Source organism: Vanessa cardui, chromosome 19 (genome assembly GCF_905220365.1).
Source record: "Vanessa cardui chromosome 19, ilVanCard2.1, whole genome shotgun sequence".
Taxonomy (NCBI): Eukaryota; Metazoa; Arthropoda; class Insecta; order Lepidoptera; family Nymphalidae; genus Vanessa; species Vanessa cardui.
The window spans coordinates 8,268,555-8,279,676 of NC_061141.1; positions in this window are offsets into that span (position 1 = coordinate 8,268,555).

The window sequence follows — 11,122 nt, forward strand, 5'->3', positions numbered from 1 at the left end:
TAAGTGAGTTCTGACAGAATAAAATTGACCTGTATAGTATACATTGCTCTTCCAGGGTGTTACATCAAAAATAAAATAACCCGAAATAAGAAATGGATACATCTTTTTAAATTTATGTTAAATTTTTTCAAAAGCAATTAAGTGCTCGAAAAGTCGAAACGAAATTGTCGGAACAATTTTAATTAAAACGTAACAAGGGTTCAACTTCGCTGTAATTTAGATGAAACTAAACTTAATAATATTGAGATTTTCGTATTCAAATATTTAGGCAACGCCTTATGGTTTCAATATATGTTTTAAGGCTCCGTAGTTATAACATGAATTTATACAATTATGCCAGTAAACATTTGTTATGATAACAATCTCCTATACTTATAAGCTAATTGCTTTTCTTATTTTTATGATACTACCATTTTACTATCAAAATATCCATTTAAATCATATAATGGTTTGAGATTTTGTATTTTTAGATCCTTTGTGTCAGCCCGTCGGTTAGGTTTTTTTGTAAGTAAAAGATAGGCGGTATATTTTCCACTTGATATTAAGTGGCCACCAGCACCCATAGATTGTCATCGCTAATGTACCCTTTAGCTTATGCCCTTTTTTGCCCGTTATGGTTGTCATTAAACTGGCTTACTTACTCGGAATACAACCTCACACAGACGGACTTACATAAAGACATACTGTCTCCCACCATCACAGCAGTTAGTGGAGCTAATGTTGTCAGCAGTAGTGACCAGCATCAGGTATCCCCTTGCCAACGGAACTTTGTCATTTAATTAATTTTCACACTTAAATGGATTAACACATTCAATAATATATAAAAATATTGGATTTCGTCAAAAAGCAATACTTCATAATATTGCAAACTGAAATCACCAAAAATTCGAAATCTTAAGAAAATTATGTGTCTTTGTAATGAGATATCAAATCGGGTAAAACACGACACAACTTAGATGTAGCATCGGTAAATTCCATAAAACCGATTTCTGCTGATTTACAGAACCAATAGAAATAGCTCCATATCGCGCCATTCGACGCTATTCGTCGCTATAGATTTTCGCGTTAGTTCAACCCGAGAAAGTAAATCGACGTGTCAAATTGACGAAAATATTAAGTCATATGATATCACACGTTTGATTAAAGATCATATATATAAACATAAGAAATAAATATTGATAATTTGGGATAGCGTACTTAAATTGCATGTGATCGGTTTCACGAATTTTGCCGATGCTACATCGAAGTTGTGTCGTACTAAACGGTTAATAAATGTCATGAAATTTCGCGTATCCGTTTTGATTTCAGTGCACGCGCTCAACGTGAAAGCGGTTGCCAAGACAGTTTAAGAAATATACTAGCTTTATATTTTATGAGTCTGTTGTGACATCGTTCGTTCAGTAAGATACGGAGAGATTTTCCCGATTAATTCTCGAAACTGTGACTTTGAACCCCATCTTAAGATTATTTGTCTTAAGATGGGGATTCGTTTCGTTTTATGGGTAAGATAACATATAATTCAAAAACAAAGTATACTTCACTCAGATAGGCGTTTTCAAAAGTACTTTTGACATTTTGACTTTTACGTATACAGAACTATTTTATAAGTAAAGCAACTATCCGTTTAGAATGTAGATTATACCGGTAAGAACCAGTGTGAAGGTCGGTAGTAACTCTTTTGAAATACATAGGTTATTATATCCTAATGTTATATCCTGATTGAAACACCAAAAGTATTAGCTCCTTGATTTTTTATCATCTACATTAACTTATTTACATAAAATTCCCTATTTTTTAATGTTTTTTTTCTTCAAACGATTAAAAGGAGCAATATATTGCCTTTATCCACATCCCGTGTTCATACAATGATTATTACGGATTCTGTCAAATTGATAAATATGTGTGTATACATTTCAAAATCACTGAATGTCCAGAAGTGTTTACAAAACTTTTCGCTTATTAATTTGCTTTGTCCCTTGAGGCTAAATTACACTTACCATACAAGCCGTATAATGCTTGTAAAATAAGTGATGGTAAACACTCAGTGGCGCTTATATATTTATATATAAATAATAAAAATATTTTGCTTTGCTTTAAACATAATAAGTATGATTTATTTTGTTTCGAATTATACATTTCGTTACTGAAACGGTCGTATTATTTGAAACCGCCGCTTTTGTTAAAGTTGTTTAATGTAAATATTTAATACTAAAATAAATTAATTAACTGTATTTTACAACATTTTAATGTTGAAGATAATTTATCCAGAATAAACTATAATTTTGTAAAATTCTCATGTTTATGTTAATAAAAGTTAACCCATACTATTATTATAAATGCGTAAAATTAACTCTGTCTGTCTGTCTGTTTCGCTTTTATGCCAAAACTACTGGACCTATTTAAATGAAATTTGGTACACAAATAGTCTAGAGGAAACAAAGAAGTAAGACCTCTTCATCAACGTAATATTTTAAGTTAATTTGTGAATATGTTCACATTCTACACGAGAGAAGCCGCAGGTAACAGCTAGTAAGCTATAAAGGCATATCAATGTTTGTATTAAAAACTTAATATTGATTAATTAAATATTAATTAATTGTCAAGTTATTACATGTGCGATACATTAAATTTGATAACGTTGATTTAAGGCATATGACTTTTATTACATGTGGTGTTGGCCTTATATCATATAATCTTTACGCCTACCCCAAATGACGATTACAATTCATTCATAATACCGAATAATACTATATACACTATAATACACGAGGGATATGTCGTATTAATAAGGCTGCTGATGTTTTGTCCTCTAATAAAATTATGTGACATAAATAAATGTAATGAAATTCCTGAACCGTATCCAATTCTAGCTTTATCCTCTCCGAAAGAAAAACCAAATCCAAGATGGCTATATAATTAGACTATGTAAATCGTTACGGCTATTGATAGCTTCGAACCCCGACTTATATAGTATTGTCATGTGTTCATTTATTTCTTATAATGTAGAAAAAAATGTGAGAATGTGTCAAATGTGTGTATCAACCAATCTGCATTAGAGTAGCGAGGTGACATAACCTTCCCTTAAAAAGAGGAGACCGTAGCCCAGGAGTCCATTCATAGGCTTAAGATATTGAAAGTACTTTTAGTATCCTGGCATGCAGCCAGCGCTCTGCCAAGTAAGCAGTGCAAGTAACTGCAATGTTACCATATTTATAAAAACGGCCTATAAGACAATACTATAAAAAGTATGTTTCATTTAAGTAAATTTTAACCGGAATCAATCGACTTCAAATTTAAATGGGAGTCTCAGAAGCATAACTATAACCACCTAAGCAAGAAAATATCATCCAAATTGGTTCATAATTAAGGAGTTCTAAGATAAAAAAATACAACCGAATTGTTTCCTCCATCTTTCTTTGAAGTCGGTTAAAAAGGGAAATTAAAAATGTCCTCGACGGTACTTCTAGATTCGTTTATAAGTGTTGTTTTTCCTTCTCGTATAATATCGACGCCAGACATTTCTCACTAATCTACACGATTTGGCAAAATGTTTGTTTTTACTTGAATCTTTGCCATTTGGCATGGAAGTGAGTTAGATATAAAAGTGAATAAATGTGAATCAGACAAAATAATACTGGAATCGGATATGATACAACCATATAGTCATATATTATTCATATAATCTTATAAAACAAGATTCGTTAGTCCTACGCGCAAAATACGCTCCGGGTCGACCTAATTGACTTTTTCTGTCAAATTCTGAATATTGGAACTTGGTAGTGATGAACTTGATTTAAGAAACAACCTAAGCATTTGATTTTAGGGTTTTAGCCCGACGAAATTTTGGCTAATAATATATATTTTTAATATAAGATAAATAGCCAATTTGTAACTAGTTCTGAAGGTAAGTGGTCGAATATAAATAAATGGATCAACCTTGGAAACTAAGATATTCCACGCCTCTTGTGTTAGTTAGTGGTTAATTGATTATACTAAGTTTTATCATTATTTTTTATATGTTATTATGTCAAAATGGAGGAAGGTACTTCAGTTTGACATTATATATATATATTTGATATTATATTTTTACATACTTACCGGGTAGCTTATTACTTAGGTAAGTATAAACTCGGCTCGTGTCGTACCCAAAATACTCTTTTTAAATTACCTGAATACTTTAGTAACTGTAGCATCATTATTTTTAATTTTATTTTGTCTCTATGCAACAATGCCTGACCTTGCCGCACCGTCTCTAGAGGAATTATTACAGAATGCCTCAGAACTCAAATATTCGCTTCATTACCGCGCCTTTGTCATTTCAAATCATTATTTAATTTATAACTATTTTTGTAATAAAGTATATGATTTCTTTATGACTTTTTTTTATTGTGATATATTGTGCATTTCTGCAACATTCATCTATATGATTGATATAAGTATCCACTTCAGCTCGTAAATATTAGCTCTGTAAGAACCATTCCTTACATCAAACCAATGGTTAGTCGCGACTTTGGGAGCTAAGATGTTTAGTCCCTTGTGACCACAGTTTCACGTCATACTATTCAAACTTCAACACCGATTTTCAATTGCTGATCGTCGGTTGAATATCTAATAAGTTTATGAACAGGTCCGTCTTCATCCAAGATATGCACGAATTGATAGGGACCACCTACAAGATTTCTACATCTACGAAAATTAGCTAGAAGTGCATAAAGCTACAATTCAATGTATATGATATTGGTGAATGTTAAATATCATATACATTGAATAAATATTTATTTTTTATGTTCAAAAGTACGCCCATCTGTTGTCTAGAAGCGACTGCCGGTGATCACAGACTCATACCATTATATTTTAATTTCAGGCTGACTTATGCAATTGATACCTTTACCATGAAGATTTGTGCCAAAAAGTTTTTATATTTAAATAGATCAGTTTTAAGAAAAGTGGTTTGAACTGTGACTAGTGTTTGCTTTGATCACATATACTAGACTTTACTTTTCTTATGTTATATTTAAGTCATTACGTGCGAGTGTTTTTATTTCATGTAATATCAATCTTTTTAATACACTCTCCTTTGATTACATATCATGTTCGCCACCCTTAGTATGTTCGTGATCATCAATCATACTATTCAGACATGACTCGTCATGTAACGTTATACCTAAGCCATTTAATGATTTTCTTATGTGATACAAAAACAATCTTTATGCTGTCTGTATAGAATATAATTTTGCCTGTTTATGTTGTTTAAATAACCTAATATTGTTTATTTATGGTACCGTAAAAAATGCTGAAAAGTATTTTTTTTTTTGTTTCCAGGGGCCATTTTTCGAGAATTTATTTGAAGATGACTCCTTTTGCCGTTTTACACGTAAACACAATGAATGGGTTTTGTTAAAATTCAAGATTTTCCTGCAGTGTTTTTTCCTAATGGTGTCTTGAAAGGCTTCTGAAAGATCTAAAGTAACAATGGAAAAAGATATTTATTTTCTTCTTCTAATTTTTTCTTTACCAACCCACATCTTTACACCTATACAAGTTTCAAATGGTCTAGTATATTTTGTGCATGAGACTGCTGCAAATCATTTAATTATTTCAACAACGTGAAATTTACACTTGTTCACGTCCATAGAAAAATTTTAAGTGGAAGAAACTGCATAGGTATTTAATCATATTTGTTATGAATAGTAATTATCTACTAAAATTCGAATCTATGAAACGTATTGCAGTTTTTGGTATAAGCTTTATGAATAGTGGATTGGTCGTTTTTTAATGTTTCATATCATTAAAAGTCTTCGTGGTTGCCTACATTTCTTTACCTCAGTAATGCTCTAACCTCGGGAGCTATAATTTTATATCACTTTTTCCTGTAGTTATACAGGCTCATTTACTCATTAAATTAGAAAACAATAGTCCTAAGTATTGCTTTTAGGTAGCAGAAAAGCTGAGGAACGGGTACCGACCCTTGTGGGCTTGTACAAAATCATATCACCAAGTTCTTCCAATTCCACCAATTTTTTTTTTTTATTTGGGCGTCCTATTTTTAGTTGTAGTCGTAAATTTTATTAACTGCCTCATCACTACATAATACAAAACAAAGTCGCTTTCTCTGTCCCTTTGTCCCTATGTACGCTTAAATCTACGCAATGGAATTTGATGTGGTTTTTTTATACATAGAGTGATTCGAGAAGAATTTTTACTGTATAAAATGTCCATGAATATATTAAATTAATAATTTCTATCAATAAGAAAATTTATTAAAGAAATTATAAACTTGAATGCACCCCTGCGAAGTAAATTATTAAGTGCTAACAATATTGTCCAACGGAATGAAAGGGATTTATTCATAATGTTTTTACTTTTAAACAGGAACCGATACATAAATATCAACCGGTTTTCTTATATACGATTCAAGGCTATTAATATCTTCGCTCGTTTGGATAACAATGAGGGAGATGGTGAGAACATCGATCATGTCAAGGAGGCTTTATGAAAAAATGCGCCTGATTCTTAAAAATGCCTATCGCACTTTTAATGATTTATCAACAGAGGACGGTTAGTTGAATATTACCTGTATAATAACACTTGACTTCCAAGCAGGATATATTAATTTAAATAATTGTATTTAATCAACATGACTTTGTATTTTTTAAATGTTAAAAAAGAGTAACTACTGAGTTTCTTGTCGGTTCTTCTCGGTAGAATCTACTTTCCAAACCGGTGGTAGCTTCACTTAATTGTAAAATGACGATTCAAAAGTGCTTGTAAAAGCCTACTTGTATAAAGTTTATTTTGATTTGATTTGATTGTTTTATTTATCTTAGTCTTTAAAGTTGATGGCGTACTGTCTGCACACATAATATTGTATAAGTAATCAACAAATGATGCGCGAATACCTTATCCCTTATAGCAATTTCACACTCAACAACTTTTGTGAGAAAACTGTGTAAGAAATCAAGTGTAAATACATATAAGTGAGGAGATAATGGCTATTACATTAAAATATGTATTCAAGTATAACAATGCATGCACACAACTGCATCCCAATAAGAGACAAAATAATAATATATAATATACAAGCGACGCGCCTCTGCTTCGCACGGGGTAATGCTGAAACTAAATATACTACAGAATGTCTTTACCTATATAGGACTTCCACAGATTTTTCAGTCCGTTAAGAGCCATATTGATCTATATTTAATGCACAATGTATTTAAAGTACTTGAGTGACCGCCGACACCGACAAATATAACAATAACTACGTTATATAATCGTAAATCGACTTTTAAGTAGTCTAATATTTTTCATTTCATTATACTTAGGAGGACTCTTAAAAAATATATTAAATACACAATAATTTTTATTACTTTTTAGTGCATATTTATTTGTTTTAAAATAGTGTTTTGTTTGAAGTAGGTTTTTCTTTTTGTTAAAATTTTATCCTTAAAATCGTTTCGCAAATAAGCTATTATATTTATATTTCTCGTAAAAAGGAGAGTAGTAATGTTATTAATGGTTACTGTGAGTTATCCTAAAGAGATAGACGTATACCGACACAGCCCTTTTTGTAGAACTTTTCAAGATGTGAAATTCTCTCCATCATCTACATTCTTTTAAAGTTTTTAGCCAGCGTTTGGAATGGGAAAAAATGTGTAATGTCACATTACAAATCTTTTAAATTATCATTATTTCTCTACTATATTACATACAAACCCCTTGAATCTATCTATTATAAAGACTGCATCAAAATCCGTTGCGCAGTTTTATGAACCTATAAAGCATACATAGGGACAGACAAACAGCGGAAAGCAGCTTTATTTTAGACTATAAGGTGATAATTATAGACTATCAAACTATGTACACATAATTGTAACCTACATATTATTATAGTAAGTAGTAAGAAATTAGGTAACAGCCTGTAAATTTCCCTCCTATTAAGGAAAGGGTTTGGAACATATTCGACCATGCCGTTCCAATGTGGGTTGGTAGAATGCACATATGGCAGAATTTCAATGAAATTAGACACATGCAGGTTTTCTCACGATGTTTTCCTTTACCGCCGAGCATGAGATGAATTATAAACACAAATTAAGCACATATAGTCTGGGTTTGAACCCGAAATCATCAGTTAAGATGCATGCGTTCTAACCGCGTCACATCTGAGCTCAGTTTAATATTTTACTATTTATAAATATTATCAATGTCTGTGTGTGCTGGTGACCTATCGTCAATTGGTAAAAATCTAAATCAAGTTGATACACAATACAGTCTGAATATTAAGACATTTATTTAAACAGTATGAAAATTGAATTATCCATAATATGATCAATTTCAATAATAATTACACAGAACGAGTAAGATTAATGAAATTAAAATAACAACTAACAAATACGTTGCTAATAATGAAAATGATGGATAGATTTCCATTAAACTCCGTAGAGCGCATTAATTACAGCTCTGTTGTAATTAATTATTATTTATTGCATTTGAACGATATATGAGAATTCTTTACTTGTTTGATATATAGTACTAATATGTTATGTTTTAAATTTATTCTTTTAAGTATTAACACATACGTGCTTTTGTTGTTAGTGCCTTATAGATGTAGGAAATAACCATATATTATTAATTAATTAAATGCTTAAATAAAATTGGTATAAGATTGATTATATTATACAAAAACTAGCGTCCGCCCCGGTTTTGCACGCAATGCTGATTGCTGATACTAAATATACTACAGATTTTTTTCTTGTTTATTTGCTATATTTTACCTGTTTTATATACAAAAATCTTCCTCTCTAATCACTATATATATTGGAAAAAAACCGTTGCGTAATTTTAAAGATCTAAATATACATAAGGATAGACAGCGGTAAGCGACTTAGTTTTATACTATGTAATGATGAATTAAAAATAGTTAATGTATAAATCTTGCCTAGTGGTAATGGTGGCAAGAATGCTATTATAAATACTAATTTTCCTCATAATTTATACGTATTTATTTCTCCCAATGAAAATGAGGATTTTATACTTCTATTTATTCACGAATATGCGCCCTTCTAAGTCAAGTTATCGATATGCATTAGTATGAGTAACGATCGCTTATATGATAAAGGTAGTTTAAATTTGATTTCCCTTAATTTATGAGAAGATAAAAAAGAAAAGGTATATTTGTATTAATATTCAAAATATTTCTACATTTAATACGGATTTGAGAATAAATATCATTTTATGAATGTTTGAACTTAAAAATTATGTCATGCTCGGCAGTGAAGAAAACCACTGTGAGGAAATTTGCATGTTACCAGTGTAGCCTATCAGTGAGGGTTGACATTAGCAGGGTGCTTTAGTGAGGCAGACATGCTATGACTATATGTTTATTTGCATATATTCAAATTAAAATTAAATTAAGTTTTATATAATTATAATAAATGTTATTTCTGATGGAATCGTGCTTTTTCCGGGAAAAAAGATATCCTGGAAATATTTAAAAATAGACTTCTAAGCAAGTTGATATTATTGGAAATTTCTTCGAAATTCTTGAAGTATAGCAAAAACGAAGATGTATTATATTAAATGTAGTTTTCGTATGCGACTTCATTCGAATTAGACGGGATCACGTGCTACGAGTGTGGTGCGCCAGTGACACGGCGTATACGAGTGCGCCGTGTGGGGGCCCCAGAGGCACATACTTGCGGCGACTATGGGCGGAGACCTCTCACTGCCAAGCGTTATCAACGCCATGCTCGGTAGCGAGATGTGCTCCTTCTGCGAAAGTAGCAAGCTGCGGAGCGGGAAAATAATTCCGCCGCTGACTCGCTCCGCAGAAGACGACCAAGCGGGAGCCTTAATAGGGGGGGTACAAGTACCCCGGGAATCCCACCTAGGTGTTGGAGGCCTGCATAGCCGTCAGGACCTAATTAGTGATCATGTGTTTGGAACCTTGGGTTTACCTAAACCCTTTATAGCGTTAGTTAAATATAACTTTGATCTCGCTTAAGTATTTAAGGCGCGACAAAAAAATAAATTCACTTTCGTACAGCGTAAGTTAGACACGAAAGAGTTTATATAACATAATTTTAATTCGAATTTTCGAGAAACGAAACATAAAATCCACACAAAACCGAAAGAGCTTAAGCGTCTGTCCAACAGAGAAGTCACGTGAGCCGCAGCATTATAAAGTCAAACAAACGGATGTTTGCGTCGTTTATCAACATTTTACACTTACAAAATGATTTTCAACATCAGAAAAAATAATTTTTCAAATCATTTTGTATCGTAAGTAAGAAAATTGCGCAGAACTAAGGGCTTATTATAAATATTTTACTTACCAGTTTATTATAGCTAATTTAAAAAATTAGAACACTATTTTCAAGACTGTACCTACCTACAAAAAAAGTTGTCACAAAAACATGTTACTTTATTATGTTAACAATGAGTTAAGATTCTATGTGTATTTTTTGATTTTTCAAAAACGATTTCTTCAATTGATATGAACCTTTTATAAAATAATAGGTATTCTTATGTATTACATATACATTGTTAGCAAAATAGGCCTACCTACATTCGGCCCCGTTTTTACCCGAGGTGCAACTGGTGCAAAACCGGGTATCGCGAGTACGGAAGGGCTTTGCCGATATGATCAATCTTGAACCAATTATTCGATTTGGGCGCCTTTTAAGAGAACGTTATCTAAGCCAACATATTGTCGTTGCGCTATACAAACTAACAATAAAGATACTGTTGCTATATCTTTAGGGTATCGTCTCCCCTTTGACCTTCTCGAGTTTGGAGCTTAGTCCACTAAACAGCTACGATGTAAGCTATCCTTCTTTCTCTTCGTTTTATTGCTCTTCGGTGTGTTTGTGTGTGCGTGTGTGTGTGCGTTCGTGAGTGTGTGTGTGAAACTGTGTATGTGTGTGTGAAATTTATTCCAACCAGATAGACTTATATTTGAATATAGACAAATAACGTGCAATATCCTTTTAGTAGAATGTTTTCAGATCAAAAAAGAGAAGCTAATATAAAAGTAAGTGAATTTAGGAGATGTCAGAACCTTCCATTTCTTTATTAAATTAATTTACTCAGAAGAATTTACTAGAGTATGAAAATATATTCA